Raw genomic sequence first — 22,249 nt, forward strand, 5'->3', positions numbered from 1 at the left:
CTTTTGCCCCAGATGACATTAGCCTGTTTTGTGCCCGCTGCCTGCGCGCTACCGGGGAAGAGCAAAGAATATTTTGGGGAAATTCGGGAAGCCCATTTGTTTTGCTCGCGGCCGACAATTCTCATCTTTGGGGAAGCTATAACTGGGGTAACATATATATTCTTGTTTGAAGAGGCAAGGAGCTCTCTTTCTTAAAGCTGCGCACAGCGGTGAAATATAGCCAACGCTTTGCAAGAGAAGTACCCGGTAGGAAAGATCAGAGAAAGCGCCGGCAGTATGGCTCTGTTTTGTCCGTACGACCTAAGAGGCACACAGCAGCATAAGTACCGTTGCGAGCGAAGTGGGACCTCAATTCCCCTAGCCGAGACGGATTGACCGCTAATAGCAACGAGGCAGGACGAGATGGATGCAACTTCAAAGGCCGTATATAGGAAGAATAGCGAGGCGTGGTCTGATGTAGATCAAGAATATTGCACTGGCTTACTTAGTAGAGGCCAGATCTGAAGTATCAAAGATTTTGCTTCTCATGCGCGTACCAGAAGGCGTGGTTGGTGCAGCAGCTCTGAAATAAGTAAGATAGTCAGAAAATTCTGCTGTGTAATTCGCTGGTATCGTTCCTGGCTGCGTAAAAATTGGTCCTCAAAAGCTAAAATAAAAACCGCTAAAAATAGTTGAAACCGGTTCGTTTGATGCTGGTCAATACTGACTTGTAGAAGAGACGATGTACCTAAACTTTAGAAAATGCACCCGAAAACATTTTTTTCACAGCAAATTTTGCTGATGATTTCAGGTGCAAGAAAATCCGCGTCCTCTACAAATAACCATAAAATATACGCTTCCATTTTGCTCATTTACGAAAGGATGACTGCTGAACTCAAAGTAGTATAAAAAAAACCGCTTTTTTTGCGTTATATTTATATGAGAATAATATATTCAATAAAGCTTTCCTTCGTTAACTGAAGTACAATGCTTTCTTTTGCTTCAACTTCAGTGGAAAGTGCGCGCTCAGAGCCGTCGACATATGAGAAACAACCTGGGGCTTAAGTTTAATATTAGAGACCTGAGTTCCTGAAGAGGTATAACTGACGTATCTCAGTGCGTACGACCTCAAGCAGTGACAAACAGTGACTGCGTGTTCGATTCTGACCTACTGCGCATTTTCTTGTCTTTTTATATTTCAACAAAATAATTTACCTCTGTCATGAAAGAAAAGTTAAGCTTGAAAAAATATTACCTTATTTTTTTTATCATATCCGCACGTATCAGCCCCGCAGCCTCGTCGTCTTCTGCGGGACAAGAGTCTTTCTGAGCGGCGCAAAGCTACCCGTTTCAGCTACCCATCTCCAAGCAGCACACCGAAAGTCTTCACTCGAAATTAGACTCCGCCATCCCTGACTACGCTTAGCATACTTTGCTGTTGGCTGTACCACTCTAATAAATTACCGTCAGCCAGTTCACTTCGTGTATGTCCAAATTCACTTCCATGCCATTCTGCTAACTTCAGATAAGATACGATCTTGTCGTATATTTCCTCCAATCAGCCTCTCCTCTTTGTACCAAAAATGCCAGTCAGAATTATGCGGCATTATTTTTGTTTAAACTCAGTGTTTCATGTTGGCGAAGGGCGGTTTTATGCCTTTCTTCAGAGGGAGTAAACAACGCAGGAGTAAATAAATATCCTCATTCCCTTGGCAAATGTGAAGAAATAGAAACACACGCGCTATGAAAATAATGCTGCATAACTAAGGAGGTGGCCTCGCTATCAGCAGAACACTGTACGCATAGAGGCGAACGAGAACTACCGTAGACAGCTTTCCTGGTTGCGTTGTTTAGGACGGTGAAACTGAGTGAATACGGCATCGCTTTCGTTATCACTGACTCTAATGGCGTTGGGGAAGACAAACCTTCGTAAGCAAATTTTTCGAAGTGCTCCGCGCCTTGTCAGCTAACAGCACTCGAGACCCGTTGGAGGCTGCTATTTCATAAACAATGACTTTCTCGTTAGATTAGTTATTCTTGTTGCCAAAGTTATGAGTAGGAACACATAGCAAAACTTGATATAAAACAGCACAACTGAGAAATATTTATTTTTGCTCAAGCAGACTTCATTTAACTACATCCCAAGCTGGGCGACGACAGAGGAAGTGCCTTAAAACCATTCTGTGGGAAGCTAGACCGATTGAGTTCGGCGTGCTGTCGCCTATACCTTGACCTATACCAAGATCAATACAAGACCTATGCTTTTTGATATATACCATGGTCACGGTGAAAAGTCAATCTTGACTTGCTTTCCCACAGCGCCGCTGATCATAGAACTATTTGTTTTCTCTGTAGAGCTTTATAAACGTGTCTAACTTCAGTGAAAATCGATGACTCATATTCCTTTCCTGAAGTACACACATGTCGTAATTTAGATATTGATGGGATGGTAACTGCTCTAAACGTCTAACTTTGCTAGTCATGTTCCATCTGAAAATCAGAAGCACACCAGGGAACTCACTGCCTCGTGGCATCTGACTTGGCTCTAAGGGATTTTCCGCCGCAGGGAAAAGTTGGAGACGAAAAGGCACATGGTGATACAGAAATATTTGTAGGGTAGTCGGCCTTGCACATAAGACGCGCCACGATTCGCGACAGATTATAGAACGCAGAAAACTAAGGACTGGAGGATATAAATCACCGTCCCGGTCTGCTCTCACTCTGTGAGGGCGTTTAAGGAACGATAATAGTAAATCACCTCTGCCGCATCTATAAATGAATGTCCATGCACTCTCAGGCCTCGTTTCGTCCTTCTAATAATGCTGTATTCTTCCTGGATCCTATCGGGAACAAACTGATTCGCAATTAGGTCTGCGAAGATTTTCCAGTTTTTACAGCACGTGCCAACAAAAGACTACAACCTAAACCATTTGCGAGCCTGTCACACTGCAAAGCACGGTCTGTGTCCAACTGGCACGCATTGGTTCTTTCTCCAAGTAAAACGCTCGAGGTTTATTGTAATTCAGGAGCTCCACACACGGTTACAGCACTGCACCCCCTGCCACGGACACAGAGGGCTTGGAAGTGTGCCTGCACGGTCAACTACCGAAATCCCCATGCTTTAACCAGCAACAAAGCTCTGTTCATTCTACGCTCCTCGTGAGCGACGATTTTGTGTTTGTTGAGGGCCGTTGGATAATTGTGTTGCCTTATCAATGTTTGAATGCATCTTAGTCGCCCCTGAGCCGTCATTTGGGGCAATATATACAGCCCTACGCACAGCATCCTCCTTGTTGTCTGTATTCTTGCGGTTACCGCCATTAGAACGTCAATTATAACCACCATACGTAACTGTTGGGTGCCTGTTTTTACTTACTTTTGTTCTTTTTTGTACGACACTTGTGTTATTCATTCGGTTAGATAGATAGATAGATAAAGAGGAGGAGGGAAAAGCAGGGATGTTAATCAGAAAGGGGTTCTGTTTGGCTACCCTGCACTGGGGAAGAGGGGTGAGGGGAATAAAAGGAGGAAGAGAGAAGGGAAAAAAGGCATAACACACACACGCACAACGCTGTCACAATTTGTCACTCAATCCAGTCGCTCTCAAGTAGGCAAAGAGTACCTTGTATGCCTTGAGGGCAGTCGACTGCTGTGGCCACGGACCGAGGATCTTTTGTTCTGTTAATGGGCGAGGATCGAGGCGGTCCAGGGCACAACACAGTGTATGTCTTGCACTCGCAAATGCAGGGCACTCACAGAGAAGATGAGCGATGGTCTCCTCACAACCACAGCTCTCACAGGCAGGGCAGTCGGCCATCCCCATCCGGAAAGCATAGTAATCGGTAAATGCAACACCGTTCCATAAACGACATAACAGTGTTGCGTCGCGACGTTCTAAGTTACGTCGAAGACGAAGGCGCAGTTCAGGGTCCAGTGCCTTGAGGCGGAGGTTGATTCGATTAGATGAGATATAATGCAGTGAAGCACGAGCAATTACAGTGCACATGATCGACGTAATTGCCGTGGCACAATTTTCTAGAGGTAAATGCCGAAATAAATCAGCAAGGGCGTAGCCCAATCAGGCTTAAAATGCGAAAAGCTACGGAAACGGCGAGTTGCGAAGTACAAAGAAGCAGTGCTGTGTAAATACAAAACTCTAAACGTCGCATAATTACTCCGCTGAGGTTGTTCGGTGCTCACTGCACTCGTCAGCTGAGCCCAAGGATGTGAGTTCGATCCTTACCGACATGACTGTGTATTGATGGAGGCGAAACTTAAAATGATCGTCCTCTGAGCGATGTCAGTGCACTTTAGGAAACCCGCGGTGGTGGAAAGTAATCTGGAGCACCCCTTTGCACACTTTGCGACGTCTCTGAAACACGATGGTTCGATTTGGGATGATGAACCCAATGGAATACATACTTGCGCAAAAGACGCAGAATTTTTTAAACCGTAGTCCACATGTTGGAAACATTGACTTAAACAGCTCGCAGGACGCAAGCTGGACCTTGCATTGGATGCTTGCCGCTTCACTTTTGAGTGCTGACAATCACGTAAGTTTCTTCACATAAACGTTCGCTGGTAATTAAGAAAAAATCTCTAATTACACCGCGGCAACCAGAAACTTGCGCTTTCTGCACTTGGCAAAATATGATTTTTTTTTGCTTCTGGGGAGGGACGGTGAAAGGATTTTTTTTTCTTCCGTGTCAGAGAACAAATTATTTAAAGGATTGTTTTCTATCTTTGCGTCGAAAATAGGTGAAATATTTAAGCGCATGACAGGAAAGCGATTTGTAAGGAGGGCGGAGGGACTTGACACAATAAGCGGCAGTGGTGTTTACATGGGAGCCTTGCGTTGCGCTTCGTTCGATCGCACGAATAGAACGATGTACCTACGGCATGAATGGCTTCGGGGAGCTAACAGCTATTCTTTTACAGACGCATCACGTTCGTTCTTTTTAGTTCGAAGCTGGGGGGGTCACAACGACAACTTCGAAATGGAGAGACGCACGCAGATATCTGCGATTCCGCCGGTAATTCCGGGAGTTCGCAATTAGAAGAGAACCATGGAAGGCCCGTACGGCAAGCGCCTCGCTGGATATCACTCGGGAGGAAAGTTTGGAATATGTGGGGGCTGTTTTCATCCTTCTGTACGTGCCCCTTTCTTCCTCTAGTCCGGCGACATTTTCGCCGCCAGGTTCGTCGTTGTTTCAGATCGACGGTCATATGAGTTAGCGGAGTTCCTTTAGTGCACTGATATAAGGACAAACGAATAATATTTTTGTGAAGCCTTGCATTCATGAAAATAAAAGTGGTAAAAATTTAAATCTTTTCAAAAAGTGCCTACTCTCTAAACAGAAACAGGCCTATGTGGAAGTACAAAAGAAGTAATCTATCCTTCAATGCACTCCCTTTCAGGGGCATGGTAGGTTGCTGCTGTTTTCGAGCAGACTTCTATCACTACATATACGAAATGCTTACTCTTGGCAACGGAGGTTTATTCACACTGCAAAGCATTGTGCTTTATCCAGTTATCAATGGGAACAGGCTTTTAAAAGCGAAACGGGAGGCATTGAAGTTAGCAATCAGACGGGATTGAAACCTCTGCTAAAATCTTCTTAACTGCTAGAAATTGGCATATTTTCAAGAGGGAATTTGTTTCCGTTGCTCTCTGTGTTAGGTATTTTTAGTACGGAAATCTACCCTAGTGCTTGGGCAGCATACCCGTGCCCCTTAAAGGGAGTGAGCTAGAGGACGGCTTACTTCCGTTTTACTTCTTTTGTGTTTAGAGTTTATTTTTATATGCACTCACTTTTCAATCTCTAGTGCTTATGTTTGTGGCTGAAAACGAGGAGAAAGATGGTGCTTATCAGAAATCAAGGATGCCAGTGCATGTACATGTTCTCAAGTTTTTCTTTTTTGTTACTACTTCCTTAGCTTTACTGATAATTTTCGAATGTGTTTCATGTTTACTGAAGGCAGTAATCTCAGGAAAACTTTTTGCCGCGATGACAACTATGCGCCTAGTGCACGATTAGTTACATGTCATGATGTGAGAGTACCAGGCTAAAGGTTAATATGTCGCACATGTGCAGCTGGCAAAACCTTGTTCATGAAGCTTTTTATTTTTCTTATTTATACTCGAGGATTGTGCCTCCGTTCCTTTTCTATATGAGAAAAACGTCCTGGTGAGGTTTTGTGGAAGCCGAAGTTGCAGACCGTGCAGAATTAGTAAAAGATCTACACGTAGCAAACGAAGGTGTGAGGGAAGGTCAAGCCTGAGGACCTCGTCATCATCATCATCATCAACATCAAGTTTAATTCTTAGAAGTACTATGTGAAAGAAAAGTCAAAACCTCGCCTTGTTCGCGGTCAACGTGAGCATAACGGGCACACTGACACCAAATTAGGTTTAAATATCAGTATCGAACTATCGGTAAACATCCACGTTTCCGGCTGCAGCCACAGAGAAGACAAAGCTTTTCTGAGCGGTCAAGTTAGGATGTTGTTTGGTACAATAAATGTGGTTACTGACTGCTAGCGTTCATCAAGCAGAAACGTTACAAGCTGGAGGATTTAGCGGGACAGCGAGGACTCATTGGAATTACGATTATATAGATTCATGTTCGAGCAACAGAGAACAGACCTCTACAAATCTTTAACAATGCTAATACGGGAGCCAGTTGATTGATCATAACTGGAAACGTACGCGCTACTTATCAAACTCAAAAAGACAAAAGGAGAAAGCGTCTTTACTTGTGTTGTGCGTCGTATGTCATTTTGTGCCATTGTGTTGCTGAGTAGCGCATACGTTTCTAAATCTTTCCATGCACGCACATTGCTGCCCTCAGCTTCAGTTATGCTCCTGCTGAGGAAGTCGTTAGGTTTACCCCGGGAAAAGATTTCTACGCAGAAATGCATTGAAAAAAAAAAAGCATTTGACGATACACGCCTGCTTCAAACAAATGCCCCGTTTCCTTTTCATGAGCGCGTTATTTTCATACTGTGTTCGTTAAATGATTCGTATAAAAGCTAAATACGGTGAAGGAAAAATTCTATAAACACTCAGAAAATATAGGGCTAAAACATAAAACAGTTAATGGTATTGAATCGATGCCATGAAATTTCAGTAACACTATCTTCGTGCCTATAAGCCACAGCTGTGTCACGCCTTGTACAGTCGACGCAATGAACAGGAAGCAAGTGCAACTGCATTGTAGTTTGCTTGTATACGTGCTTGAAATTCCAATTCATTCATGCAGGAAAACGCTTATATGTGTTTTGCAATAGCTAAATGTGCAGCAGCGTTAAGACGCACTTGATGACGCAAATCACTGGGGTGTACAGGCCACCTGGGTCTTTCCAGTGCCGTGCTTGACAGTCTAGTTACCGTGCTTTGTGACACGTTAGTTAGGCCCTAACCCATATGATAATGGGAGCCATAAATTGTTTACGGCAGTCACTTATGCAAGCCCTTACAGTAGCCGCGCAGACGTCTGGTGAAAATAGTCGCGTAAACGATGCTGGCGCCGGCCTGCTGTTGCTGAATTCTGAGCGCTGGGACACTGCGAGAAAGAGCCGGCTAATCTCGCCTGCGGCACCGAATGCCGGGAATCGTTTATGCCCCAGGGGCCGCAATAAACGTGACCACCACCATGAACGACCTTGCACGCAGTACAGCAACCGACGAAAACATAATTGAAACAATTGGGAAAATATTGTACGCCACGATCCGGGAAGAACCGAGCCCGTTTACAGATGAGCTTCCTGGTATTAGAGTAAGAGCTGGGATGCATTCTGATGCTGCGCAGCTGGTATGAATTCCGATGAGGGACCTCTTTATTATGAGTTCTCAAAGTGAAGATCTCTGGGCAATGGCAAAGCTGCATTAACGCTACGGCTTTACTGCTGCGCGACCATTTAACACTCCTCAGGCACAAATATGGTGGCATTAGAGTCTTAGGGAAAATTTTTGTTCTGAGTTGTACGTGATTTCTTCTTTTAGGCGATTAATGAAACCAATTTTGTAGGGTGCGTGCGCAGACCTTCTGTGTGTAGTTGCTCCTCACCAGGCATTTCCTTGGCCTAGCATGAGCTTGAACGTGTAATTCAAGGAAATTGTGATTGCATTTTGAAAGAGGAAAATTAGGATTGATGCTTGTTGGGCTAGTTGGTTAAGCATGACATCAGTGGCAGCGCAGAGAGAAAGATGGGACGAGATAGGAAACAAGAGTGAACAGCGCTATTAATGACATCGACACCGAAGCGTACCCTTATGGTAGAACATTCGCCTTGTATTCGGGAGGCGCTAGGTTCGATCCCCAGTGCCGCCGGGTATCCACCGCTTTTTAAATGGGTACAAGATTTCCCCAGGTCTGGTGCTCGGCCTCTCTAGGGTGAGATACTTGGGGAAAGAGTCTTGACTACAGTTGCCTTGACGGATCAGAGATAAGTTCCGCCGCCAAGCAACCCTAAATCCGCCTCGTGCGGTAGAAGACCAACTTGTGGCCCTCTTTTGCCTGTGTCTTTATCTTTCGGTGAGGCTCTTCCAAGCCCACAGGGAAGGGATTTGATGGCGCATGCTCCTTTGCCAAGCCATGCAACCCTATCAAGCCGAACACCAGGCCGGGGCATAGCTTGTACCCATTATGAGGAAACCCGTAGGTAACCGGCCAGCGGTGGGCGTCGAACCCACCACCTCCGGAAGCCGAGGCGGGTGCTCTACAGTGCCGCGCTCTTTGCTCTTGTGTCCTGTTTCGTCCTTTCAGTCTACCTGCGCTGCCACTGAATTCAAGTAAAGTCAGTTTGGTCAAAGAGCACCATAGCTTACCTCATTTGGTCTGCGCGAGGTGGGGTTGAAGGTCAAAATTCACCAACCATATCGCTCCAGAGGAGTCTAGTATAGGGTCAGGAGCAAGCCCTTGCACATTGGAAAGTTGGTGGAGACCCGCCAGCACTGGGGATCGAGTGCTGCTCCTTCCGCATGCGAGATGGACGTTCAAACTGCTAGGCCTCTAATGAGGTGTTATCACTATTCATCTTCAACAGAAACCACGATCAGGCCATAAGACTTTGCAGCAAGACCAATATTCCCTGCCATTTTACTCAGCGGAGCGGCTGCGATCAATTTTCTTCTTCCAAAGTTAAAACAAACACGTTAATATTTCAACAGAACCGTTTTTTCATGTTTTCAATAAATAGTTAATTTGAGCACGTAGATCTAATAATGCAAATTTGGAAAAACGGTAAAATGGCATAGCAGTCAGCGTTTACAAACTAACAAACTCACGAAACGCGGCCCTTTCTATCACCATGTTGCGAGGGTGAAAACACTGTGAGGTCACGCGGAAGAAGAGCCTTCCCGTCGTGTGGAAATGAAACATCTTTTGCGGAAGCCGTACAGGAAGATTATTTCCGTTTTCGTGGGAAAGAAGGTAGCACTTTTCCCGTACACTGGATAAAAGGTTACTGGCTAAACGAGGCTCTGGCTTAGGTAAAAACTACGGGGACGCTTAAGTCACCTGAAGAGCGGAATGTGACAGCACTAGATTTGACACTTGTGGCCGCTTCTATTGCAACTTGTGCGTGCGTGTTTGCGTTCATTTCTTTGCATCTACCGGTCGATCCATCATCATTGTACCAATGACAGCTGAAGTAAAAGGTGTCTGCTTTGGAGTGAGACCCAGTGGGCACGTTGTGATTGCGTGTCAAGGCCCCGTGACCTTACTCAAGAACTCTTTATATTAACTGCCACCTGCAAGGACGAGCAGATTGCTCATAATCAGGTGGCCAAGTTGTCAGTTGCCATGGTGGGCAGGATCCGATGGCATCAGAAGGTCACATGACCTTTCTCCCCTAACCAGCGCATTTCGTGACACCGGATATCGACTGTGTTTCACTGTGACAGCTGTAATGCTATCACAATAAAACATTCGGCGGACGCCATCATGGCCCTTCTTCTTCTTCTTCTTCTTCTTCTTTTCTTCTTCTTCTTCTTCTTCTTCTTCTTCTTCTTCTTCTTCTTCTTCTTCTTCTTCTTCTTCTTCTTCTTCTTCTTCTTCTTCTTCTTCTTCTTCTTCTTCTTCTTCTTCTTCTTCTTCTCCTTCTTCTTCTTCTTCTTCTGCTGCTGCTGCTGCTGCTGCTGCTGCTGCTGCTGCTGCTGCTGCTTCTTCTTCTTCTTCTTCTTCTTCTTCTTCTTCTTCTTCACCCCAGGTATATGGCACAAACCTTTTTCCTTTTTCTTCACCTTCTTATTTTCCTGTTCTCCTTTCTTTTTCTTCCTTTTCTTTCTAATGGTTTTATTCTCAGTAGTTCACCTTTTGTTTGTTTTCCTCTTCTCTCTATTGTCTCAACTTCTCTTACTGTTCGTCTTTCTTCTTGTTAGCATTCTTGCTTCACTTCTTGTTCTCTTTTGACTTGTCTTAACTCTTTATTAAGTTATTTCCCTTTTTTACTCTCTTTTAACTTGGCTTAGCTGTTTAATAACTTCTTTCCTTGTTTTACTTTCTTTTGACTTGGCTTTGCTCTTGGCTTTCCTTTCTTTGGCCTGCGGATTTCAACAATTACAATAGGCTTCAGTTACACGAGCACACAGGGTGGGTGCGCATTATGTTGTTACCTTTCAAAAGATGGCACATTAATTGCTCTCAGCATAAAACAAAGGGTCTCTCTGCTTTTTGCTCTTCTTTTTGTTCTCCTCTTCTCTCTCCTGGCTTCGCTTGCGTATCTTAACAGCTGCAACTACTTCAACATGCTTAAGTGGTACAACCCCTCGAGGTGGGGTGTCAGTTACAGCTCTCACTGTAAAAAGGATCTTTAATGAGAATGGCTCCGAATAATCAATGTGAGAGGCAAACGCGCACGTAAATAAAATGTTTATGTGCAGGCATTACTACGCATAAAAAGTTTCGTTTTATAATATTCTATCAGGTGCGGCAAAACAACGCAGAACATGTTTGTGCCACTAGAGGTTCTCTTCATATACAGCTACGGAGACTGATTCTGGGGAACTGGTGCCGGATCCGCTAGGCTTTACTGCCGAAAAGCGCAGTGCTTGTCGGAACGGGAGTGTCCGGATCACCGTAATAAATGTCGGTGGCCAAGCCCCCGAACACAAGCGCATGGAGTTATTGAGGTGCCGCGGTACTCTAGGATATTCGGCAAAATTAGTTTGCGCCGAGGAGACTGGGAGAGCCACGATAAGTGATCGCGCATTGTCGCCACGATGTCCCTGACACTGTAAGAACTATAAACAAAGAGTAGAGAATGGCATTTTGTGTCGGTTAGTCGTAAGTAGTTGCCTTTGGAATTAGCTGTTGCTGGCGCCGTCTGAAGCTTCTACCAAATCTTCACATACAACTTAACGGAAAATTCCTATAGTTCTGCCGGGGGGTCGCTTTAGGTGGAATGCTGAGTGAAACTCTGGTCAACGCTTGAATAAGTTTTGTGTATTTTTATGTAAATCTGGAGCTAATATAATGAGTTGTACAAAATATTATGCGCTCTTGCTTACGAGATTGGCTAAGACCTTCAAACATTTACAAATTTTTCATGTGAGCAGAATAATAAGAAAGTTTTTTATTTTTTCTCATCGATCAGGGTCCATATTAAAGCGTTCCATCAGTGTACCGCCGACTATGAAAGAGGAATGCCCCACATGAATAAGAAAGGTATCGTTGCCAACGCAATGTCCAACTTCACGTATTAAACTGCTCATGGAAGCCGACAGGCAAAGACGGCCCTCGTTAAGTGCCAAACAACAGAACAAGGTGGAAAATTACTAGCAGCGTATGGAGCTATTACTCAACTTGTTCGACGTTTATTGCTTTCATCATTGTTGTAAAACAAAACCCACACGTGAAAAATTACTAGCAGCGTATGGAGCAGTTACTCAACCTGTTCGAAGTTTATTACTTTCATCATTGTTGTAAAACGATACCCGCACGTGTTTATTCGGAATAAATATGAACATGCAGTGCTCTCGGCAAGGTGCGCTGGCTCCGGCACATACATCCTCCGGACGATTCTGTCAATTACTATCCTACACTAGAAGAAATGGCGCTGCCCCGTTGGGTACAGAGCAGCTCTTAACTCCAATTTTCAGCCCCTGTTCAGAAGTGGCCCCCTTCCGCGTGTCCGGCGCTCAATTCTCAGAGCAAGCAAAGGCGAGGACCCGACATTCGACTCAAAACTAAACGCAGTAAGCAAAACCTGCCAGTTTTCGCTGCGATGTGGGGCCATATATATATATATATATATATATATATATATATATATATATATATATATATATATATATATATATATATATATATATATATATATATATATATATATATATATATAAATATATATATATATATATATATATATATATATATGTATATATATATACATGCATACACACACTCAATTGTGACCAAACACAGAAGTATGCGAAGCGTATGATATTGTGGGACGTCAATGTCAAGTGTACACAAGCAAACATGTATATATATACACCGCATAAGAGGGTTCGCGCAAAGCTTGCGTGTCAGATTGACGTCCGACTGGCTCGCGGGAAATTAGTGAATCCCCTTAAAAAGGCGCCTGGTTTTGCATGTTCGTCGCTGCCAGTGTCATTGGCGTGGCGGCGCCTCTTGGGCCACGCATCTACAGCGGCGGTCATCTTTGTACTTTGTTTTTGTAGGCTTGTCTTAGCCGCGCAGCCCATGTCCTTCGCACCGCCTTCCTCCCCGTTTCTCTCGGTTCGCCATCCCTTTTTTTTCTTCCTGCCCCAATCTTCAGCATGTCTGCTCCCCTCAACCCTTTTTCATTTATTCATTTTTTAAACTTTTGTTGGTGTTTGCTTGTTACCCTCCTTTTCGCTCTCCTGTGCACGTCAATCTGACACGCTTTCACTGCTGCCCTGATTCACTATAACATCAGTGCACGTCCCCAACGAACCGTGCTGTCTTACACAGCACAACGCGCTCACTTGGTGCCCCTCCAACACACCTGAACCAGAGACCCTTTGTGATATTTGCGTTGCGTGCCCGCCTGGCACGAAAAGTGCCTGGGATCGACCCGAAATTACTGGTGGATAAACTTTTTCATTACAAGCTTCCAGGAATATTTCCGTCACGTTTCTGAGGCCTTCCTGTCAATCCTACGGAAAGGCGACGGCTTTTCGAACAAAGAATCTGCGTATATGCTGCCATGTAAGAGTTCAATCCAAATAATAGTGGACACAGCAGAGCTCACCTTCTGTCGAGTGCGACGAGAGGCGACCGTCGAAACGAGGAGTGTAAACATATCTATTGCCAGCTACGGCCGACACCTTCAGTAGATAAAAAAACGAAAATAGAACCTAAATACCCACCTGTAGTCAAAAATGGCGCCGAGAAGATCTCACCAAAGCCCACTCGCACCTCCTTCTCCCGTTGGCATGCAGCATGCATTTTTACTAAGTTTCGAACATTGATCCTGACGGCTGCATAGCACAACACCTTGAGACACAATCGCAGCGGCTGAATATTGCCACATGACCTTCGAGAGCATCGGTTGGAGGGGCGTAAATGTCCCAGGCCGGGCCAGCCGGTCGACAAGCTTGCACGTCGCCGCGTCCACCATGCGCTAAGTTTAAAAACTGCCGTTATTTCGTTTATTCTTTTTCTATGCGTCTGCAGGCGGGGTTAAAAACCAATTTCTTTTTTTTGTGCTCTAAGCTGTCGCCGCTGACATACGACACTCTTTCGCACTTGCTGGCAGTCAACACTGATCTTATGCGAAATGTTGCCGACAGGAAATATTACAGGGAAAGCGTGTGGCCCTAACGCTCCAGCATGCAAATTTATTACGGGCAGTCCAAGAAATTATTCATAAGGAAGAGGTATGGCTAAAGCATTTCTGCTATTCGTTATTAGCTTCAAGTTACTGACACATGGGGAGACCTGTGCCCGCTAATTTATCAGCGGCGGTGCAACCCCTCGCTGCAAGCATGCCCACTTATAATGCGAAGGAAGCTGGATGCATTATTCGCTTATCAAAGAAGAGTCGCATACTTGATTGGCTCAAGTCGATACTGGTGTGCGCCCTGCATCGCATTTACCGCAAGGATGCCGGTAATAGCCGTAATTGCATGTCATGCACTCCACGTTGAATGTTTATAACAAATTTTGCGACAGTAAATCTTGGTCACTGAAAGGCGCACGCGCAAATAAGCATGATACACGCTATTTAAAGTTGCGGTCGCTTTTCACAACAAAAATCTTCGGATGTCTATCATATATTTTATTTATCTATTGTAATTTATTACTGCCCTAATGATCTGAACACATTACTCATATAGAGGCACTGTATTCATGTGTGGTGTCCGATATCTGTCATTGTATTTCAATATGAACAGCGATGATTAATGCAATAGAAAAACCTGTCGGAAAACGAGGTGTAAAGCCAAGTTGTGTGAAGTGCAGCCACCGAGCTGACCGCATCAAGCACTCTGATGTTTTGAAATCAGTAGCGTCTTACGGACCTTTGCACGGACGTCATACTTTCGTTGTTAAAATAGAGCCATTCCCAGCAAAAAGATTTCCTAAATTTTCGCTTTCATTTCTATGCTATGTATATGGTCAACCACACGTACTCTCTATGTCAAAATATCGAGGTTTCCATCCCAAGCATCGAAATGTGCCTTTTGGAGCACTTCTGAAAGTCCTGCCAGGCTGGCTCGGCTGGCTCGTCTCAAAACGGAGAGATTTGGAACGCAGCCAGTGCATAATGAGCAGCGCCGCACGGCCTTGAAATAAAAATGAAAAAAAAGCAATTTTTTGGGGGGGGGGGAGGAAATGGCGCAGTATCTGTCTCGCATCTCGGCGGACACCTGCATCGCACCGTAAGGAAAGGGATAAAGGAGAGAGTTAAAGAGGAAAGGAAGAAAGGGATGCCGTAGTGGAATGCTCTGGAATAATTTCGACCACCTGGGCATCCTTAACGTGCACTGACATCGCACACCACTTGGGCGATTTAGCGTTTCGCCTCCATCGAAACGCGGCCGCCGTGGTCGGGTTCGAACCCGGGTACTCCGGTTCAGAAGCCGAGCGCCCTAGCCACTGATCCAGCGCGGCGGGTAAAAAAAAATGACAAGTTTTTGTTAGGGGGAAGAAGGCTGTGCAGGTACCAAAGAACAGTTGTAATACGCAGGTCGCGGAACAGCTTTATTTCTTTTCTCTGTCAACGCGCACCAAAAACAGTACCCCGCAGCTTCAAGTGGGAAGGAAATTAAGATTTATGTTTTTTTCGTATATATCGAAAACTTCGGTGAGCACCAATGGTCCGTGGTTAAAAAGTGTGTAGTGTACAGTTCTGCACTATAGAACGTGAGTTTCGTGCACACAGCACTGATTTCATTTTTCGCAATGCTGGCTTACTACACAAAAAGCAAATAGAAAATGTAATAACAACAGAAGCGGATAAAGCGACTATATCACGAAAAAAAAAGCATAAATGGGCATATCGCCAATGTTTTATTCATCTTGTTTATATTAGTTTTTTTCACCTTTTTACAAGACCTGCTTGGACCTCTGCAATGTTTCCACTCTAAAATAAACAAATAAATGAATGCCTTATCTTATGCCAGTCGGTCAATCTTTGCAGTACAAAAGTAAGAAACTTCAATATAAAAGGAATCCACTACAAAAAATCGCAGCACTATTGGTCCTGTCGGCCCACTTGTCTCGACTGCTTTTTTAACATGTAAAGAACCCTTGCTAAATATGGGCCGGAGGTTTAGCATTGATAAGCCCAAATATAGTGCGAAAGCAATGTTTCTTTCCTGGTGGACACCACTGCCACATACCTGAAAGCGCGGCTGAGGTGTATACTGACCCAGGGAGCCACTTAGACGCGTCTTCAGCTTTTGTCATCGTCGCTGACAATTTATGCAACTTGCGCCGGTGGGGTGGCCAATGCTCCAGCGCCGTGTTTCTGGGCAATCTTATAAACTCCAACGCGTACCGCTCTACTGCGGTGTTTCTGCCACAGCGTTCTCCACGACAACGCATGTAGCGCACATCTCTCTGTCACTACCTCCACATAGCTCAGGGCACAAATATTAGTTTGACAGCGGTAATATTTGAGGAAGCACAAGACGTGCAGTGCACAGTGGGAGAGTGTGTGGCAGTTTAACGCGAGACGTGATCGGCTGTGGCGATCATAGGGTTCCTAAATATTACCTAGAGGGAAAGCTGGCGCCGCCGTCTATGCGAGTTTCTAAAGGGCACTTCATCTTTCGTGGGAAAGCCGGGAAGACAGCATGACGACCATGGCTTGGCCATAAAACATGGCTACGACTGCAGAATTACAAATTTTCGCAAATTATATGTAGCAAGGAAGCGATGTTTTGCAATCAGTGTATCGTGTAATAAAATATGGTAACTGTAGAGCGCAGTGATATAACACAAAAAGCTGATAGGCGCGAACGACCACCGAATTCGCCCATGACGAAAGAGGGCTTTGTCTTCATGCCACCAAATATTTATTTCTTTTTATTTATTTTTATTTTATTTATTTAATACTGCGTAGTCGCTTGACTCCAAGCAGGGTTGAGCACAGATACAAGTAAAAAAATAAACAAGGTATACACGAGCGTCATGCAAGATCAAGCAGATGATGCGAAACAAAAAGCAAAAACAAGGATTTCACATACAAAAGGCTCTAAAATTATCAACAAACATTTCTACATTCGAGCTATTCACTACACACTTCGGCAATTTATTCCACTCTGTAATCGTTTTGACAAAAAATGAGTGTTTAACTGTATTATAGTATGCACGAAATTCTTGTAGTATTCGAAACAGGAGTAATATAATCATGAGTGTTAATTTTGATCAATATATAATAATATATTATGTACAAGAATTTCAACCTCGCTTCAGTGCGCCTTGTCTGAAGAGATTATAGGCGAATAGAATTGATCATAGCTGTTACACTATCCGTTCGTTTGTATCCGTTGCGAATGAAACGGGTTGCAGTGCTTTGAACTCTTTCTAATTTGAAAATATTCTTGGTTGTAAATGGGTCCCATAAACAACAGGCATATTCCAGGCGATTAAACACCATAGACTCTTCAGAGCTTTCCCACAAGTAATATCGATGTGGGCATCCGGGTTTAAGCGATTAGTTATCTGAACTCCAAGGCATTGTAAAGACGATTATTCTGGAAGTGGTACGCCAGCTACACAATATGGAAGAATCAGAACAGTTTTTGTTTTACAACTTCTAAGTACCAAAAATTTATTAACATTACGAAAAATACACCATTAGTTGCACCAGTTTGAGATCTCCTGCAGGTTACTGTTAAGCTTAATTTGGAGTCATCTAAGGAGTATAAAACACAGTCATCTTCGTTTTCACTTTAACTTCTGAGTCAACTACAATAATTATGTCATTTACATAAATTAAAACAGGACAGGCCACATAACTGATCCTTGTGGAACACCAGATGAAACCGGAAGTTGCATCCGAGTACACATCGTCAACATGAACATTTTGAAATCTGTTTTATAAGTAGGCTCTAATAAGGTCAATAATATTAGGATTGATTCCAGCAGTGTAAAGCTTTTCTATGAGCTTAATGTGCGGTACCTTATCAAAGGCTTTGGCAAAGTAAAAAAAACAGTGTTTATTTGTTGTTTGTTATTAACAGCAATAAAAAATCATGGCATGTGATTATCAGTTATGAGACGGAATATAACCACGCCTAAATTCGTGTTGCTAATCAGATTAAAAATAGGTCGATTCTAAAAAAATTCTTCAAAGCAGGGCAGATAGCATGCTCAAACATTTTGCAACTGGTCGAAGCGAAAGATACAGGGCGATAATTAGATACGCAAGATGGGTCATTGCTTTTAAAAACAGGTACCACCCGTGCTGTGTTCCATTTTGATGGGAGTGCTCACTGAGACGGAGAGGCGTTGAAAATAACATCCAGGTAATGTGATAACAATTCTGCATAACGGCGGATAAAAGCCGAAGGGATGTTATCAGATCCACTAGACTTTTTAACATCAAGCTTCAGAAGGTTCAAAATATTTCGCGGGAGATAGTAACACCTGGCATTAAAGAAATGTAGACGTTTAGCTTAGAAGGAAAAGTCGAGTGTTTATCTGTATACACTGATTAAAAATACTCATTTAACACAGCAGAAATATCTTTTGACTCTTTGACAGGCGAAACATTAACTATTAATTACACATGGCGTTGTTTGTTGCCATTAATGTATAGGCAGAACATTTCCGGTGCTTCACTGAGAAAACGTCTAAGCGTAACATTAAAAAAGGAGTCCTTAGCTTACTTGATCTTAATTTTTAATCAACTACCTAGGATGTTCTCATTAGACTTATTTAGATTAATTGAACGCTGCCTTTGCTTTAGCTTACGTTTAGTGTGGATAACGTCCCGCTTAATCCATGCGTTATGTTTCTTTTTCTTAACGTAAGTAACACACATTGTCAAGCAATCGAGTCATATCTTTAAAAACATGTACCATATAACACATTTTCATTCTCCGCAGCCCTAAACTGTCAAGCTGGGTCTCAAAAAATTCAAAATTCCTACGTCATCAACTGTATTAAAATTTTTCACAACAATGTGACGCTTTTTTTTGTTAATATAAGCTGACAAGGAAAAAACACAGGAAACAACATTATTATCAGGTACACCGCTCGAAACATCAACATAAATAGATTTAGGTTTAAGGTTTATGGGGGTTTAACGTCCCGAAGCGACTCAGGCTATGAGAGACGCCGTAGTGAAGGGCTCCGGAAATTTCGACCACTTGGGTTTTTTAACGTGCACTGACATCGCACAGTACACGGGCCTCTAGAATTCCGCCTCAATCGAAATTCAACCGCCGCGTCTTTCGGGACACCAGCCGAGCGCCATAACCACTCAGCCACCGCGGCGGTATAAATATTTGGGGGCCGAGCTAATGAACACTAGGTCAAGAAAGTGGGATACAGTGGCACAGATAATGGTTGGTCTGTCAACAATCCGGGCAAGATTACACGCGAAGGCAGTGTCCAAAAGGATCTCAGAATGACCTGAATTTGCACCCATGGTACGCATGTGGATCCAATCTATATAAGGCAAGTTGAAATCGCCGCCTAAAATCAACTTCACTTGGTCGCCCCGGAAGCGTTGAACACAATCGCACAGCTCTTCAAGAAAGGCGACATCTGCGTTATGAGGTCGATGCATTACGCCTAATACAATAGCGTTGCCACAGTAATCAGTCCTACAAAAAATACTTTCATGGTTAGGAATACCCAGCAGCATCACAGTAGATATGCTTTCATTAAGCACTATCGCGACTCCTCCTCCACGTGTCGGTCTCTCGCATCGCAATATTCTATAGGCGGGCGAACAATTAACCCTTCAGGGATTTCAGCATGAAGCTAGGTTTCTGTCACAAACGTAATGCGCGGGTCCACATCGTAAAGGAGTGCTTCGAATTCGGTTGTCTTATTTCCGATACTTTGAGCATTGAAGTAAACGATTCGTAACGGTCTGTTATTATCAGCTGATTCTGGTTCCGCTTGACAATACGTGTCGATGATGAGGCAACACTGACACTGCCGGAATCTTCGCCTTCCGAATAATCTTTGTGTTCGTATGAAATGGTAAGTTTCCGTCTTTCATCCCTTTCTTCATCCCAGACGTATGTGTCATCGTTGACGTTTAGCTTGTCAAATTTAAGGTATGCCTTATCCTCAGGTTTGCAATTATCTTTAACGGTAGACCACAGCAGTTTCCGTACGTTTTGAATTCTCAGCGGGCAGTCCTCAGATAATTACTTTCCTGAGCCAATCGTGGGAAGTATTTTTTCTTTGCGTTTAACAGATACTCTCTTTAGAGCAAATATTCACGCAAAAAAATTGTTAGTAGTGAAAATACTACACTTTAGAATCTTCCGTTTTCGCATTGTGAAAACCAGAAACGTTTCATTGGTGGAGTCAGCTATTGGGAGACGCGCCGTATGCTCGTGCATGAGATATGTTTGTGCCGGCAGAAACATTCCCGAGCCCCCGCATTTCTGTGAGAAACTAGTTTGCGCGCACCAAGTGCCGGGCTCTTGGCATGTCCGGGCGCTGCGTTTGCAGATTTTGCCATGAAAATTATGAATTATGAAGCGCAAACCTCTCCTACCACAATTAAGTGACGGCTGTTTTCATGCTGACAAGTGCAATATGCAGGTATTTGCATGAATTAATTCATGAAGTGGAAGTCGTTCCTGTATGCAATGCGCGGCCGCCGCCAGTCTTCGAAATGAAACAAACGCAATCCTCGGTGAGTACGGTTCACATAAGTTGCGTTTGTAGAAGTACCACAAGTTTTTAAAGTGCCTCCGAGGCTCCTACGAGAAATGTGCATGCCTCGGGCGTCCCCGGTGGATGAACTGAAGAGCCGCCAGCTTTCTCTCTAGTGTACAATAAGAAACTCTATGGCGGCAAGACCCTAATGCTCTCGCGAAGTGGCCAGCAAAGTTCACGTGTTCGCGCTGCCGCAGGTTCGAACCACAGTCGTGGATATTTATTTGATTTATTTTTCACTCGGCACAAACACACAAACATTGCAAGATGTTACTCGGGGTTTAACCGTCGGAATAATTATTTTGCAATGAGTTTCTTGTGACGCGCACCTTATTCTGTGAAGTAGGTCCGGTCAAGCTTGAAATTTTTCATGCAATCCCGTATTACTTCCATTGCTTCTTCTTTCCACAAACTATAGATCGGTGATACCGGAAAACATCAAATGTCAAATGTTCTTCTACGCAATTGCCTTGATATAACGAGTGTTTCAACGCGTCGCGCCACTAAATTTTTAAAGGTTTTTAGGTAAAGAGAATCTTTTTGCAGCATGTTTCAGGTTCTTGCAGCCTGTGTTTGTGGAGGAGAAAAAAATGCGAATCATGTCTACTAGTAAAGCGATTAACGAAACCTTTGTAGCTAACGTTTCAATTCTTACTGATAGGCACCCGACTGCATTTAGAGATTTGTAGCCTGTCGTTAGTAATGGCCATAATAGCAGTTTTTACAATATAGAATATGCGGTTACCTTCGCCGCTATGGATCAAATAATTCGGATCATTTCTGGCGCCATCCAAAAACCAAGGGCTTTATCGGAGCGCGAAGCAACGTCAATAAACTCGCCTCCCACCATGGCACACGTACCATTCGAGAGTCTGCCCCGCCTGTGCTGCGCTGCTCCCTGCTCCTCACCGCTCCTCGCTTGGTACATGCGTCACAGAGTGACGCGTTTTGATTTTTCCTCGTTTTGTGCTCCCCGCAGACGGGCGGGTTTCGAATCGATGATCCAAATCAGTAGAGCCACCGCGGTGAGGGTAAGCACGTTTTTGATATTTTTTAAAGTAATACATCTGTTCCCGAAGGCCGGCTTGAAACCTGAATGCATTCAGGCGCCTATAGGTAATGCATGGTTACAAAAATAAAGTTCTAGTTCACATGTTTCGCCATTTTTTTACGTCCATCAGCATTGGTATTACTATGACGCTAAAATATTCTCTTTACCAAAAAATTCCTATTTTTAAATTTTAGTGGTGAGCTACCCTGAGACAAATTGTTTAATAGCTCTAAACGACATGGTTTAAACTAATTTTGCTCCAAAGTGCGATTATGTCAGGTATAAATAGTTTGGTGCAAAAAACAAAGCGTTTGCAAAAAATAAAACGATAACGTTCAAAGCTGAAGAAGAATTTAACTCGACTGGCGAAATCACGCAACAAGTTTATAATGTAATTGCATTTAGAAGGCGCAGTGCGTGCACCAAAAGCTAGGATTGAGGAATCGCAAGATTATGCTCGTTTATTGGGGTTCTTTCTTGTATCGAAAGATAATGAATAGAGGAGTTTGGCTTCTATTGGAGCATCGCAATTTCAAGTTTTCTGGCATCAGTGCTATCGGTACGAATATAATCTAAATGTGCTAACTGAAGAATACGAAAATTCTACGAAGCGCAGCTCCTAAGCATTTCTAGTGACTGGGTTCTATCATTTCAGTATTTTCTGACGCAACCGAGAGGCTAGTTGATTATAGGGCTTTATCTCATTCATCACTGCTTCTAAATTAACATCAGAGAAACGCCAGAAGTAATGTTCATGGCACGATTTGAACATATTGTGCACATCGCAACTTTTGGCTCTGTTAGTTAACTGAACCGAATGAAGATGTCCAGGAATTAGAAAACATGCGAAGCGCTATATTGTGCAACCGTG

Source organism: Amblyomma americanum, chromosome 3 (genome assembly GCF_052857255.1).
Source record: "Amblyomma americanum isolate KBUSLIRL-KWMA chromosome 3, ASM5285725v1, whole genome shotgun sequence".
Taxonomy (NCBI): domain Eukaryota; kingdom Metazoa; phylum Arthropoda; class Arachnida; order Ixodida; family Ixodidae; genus Amblyomma; species Amblyomma americanum.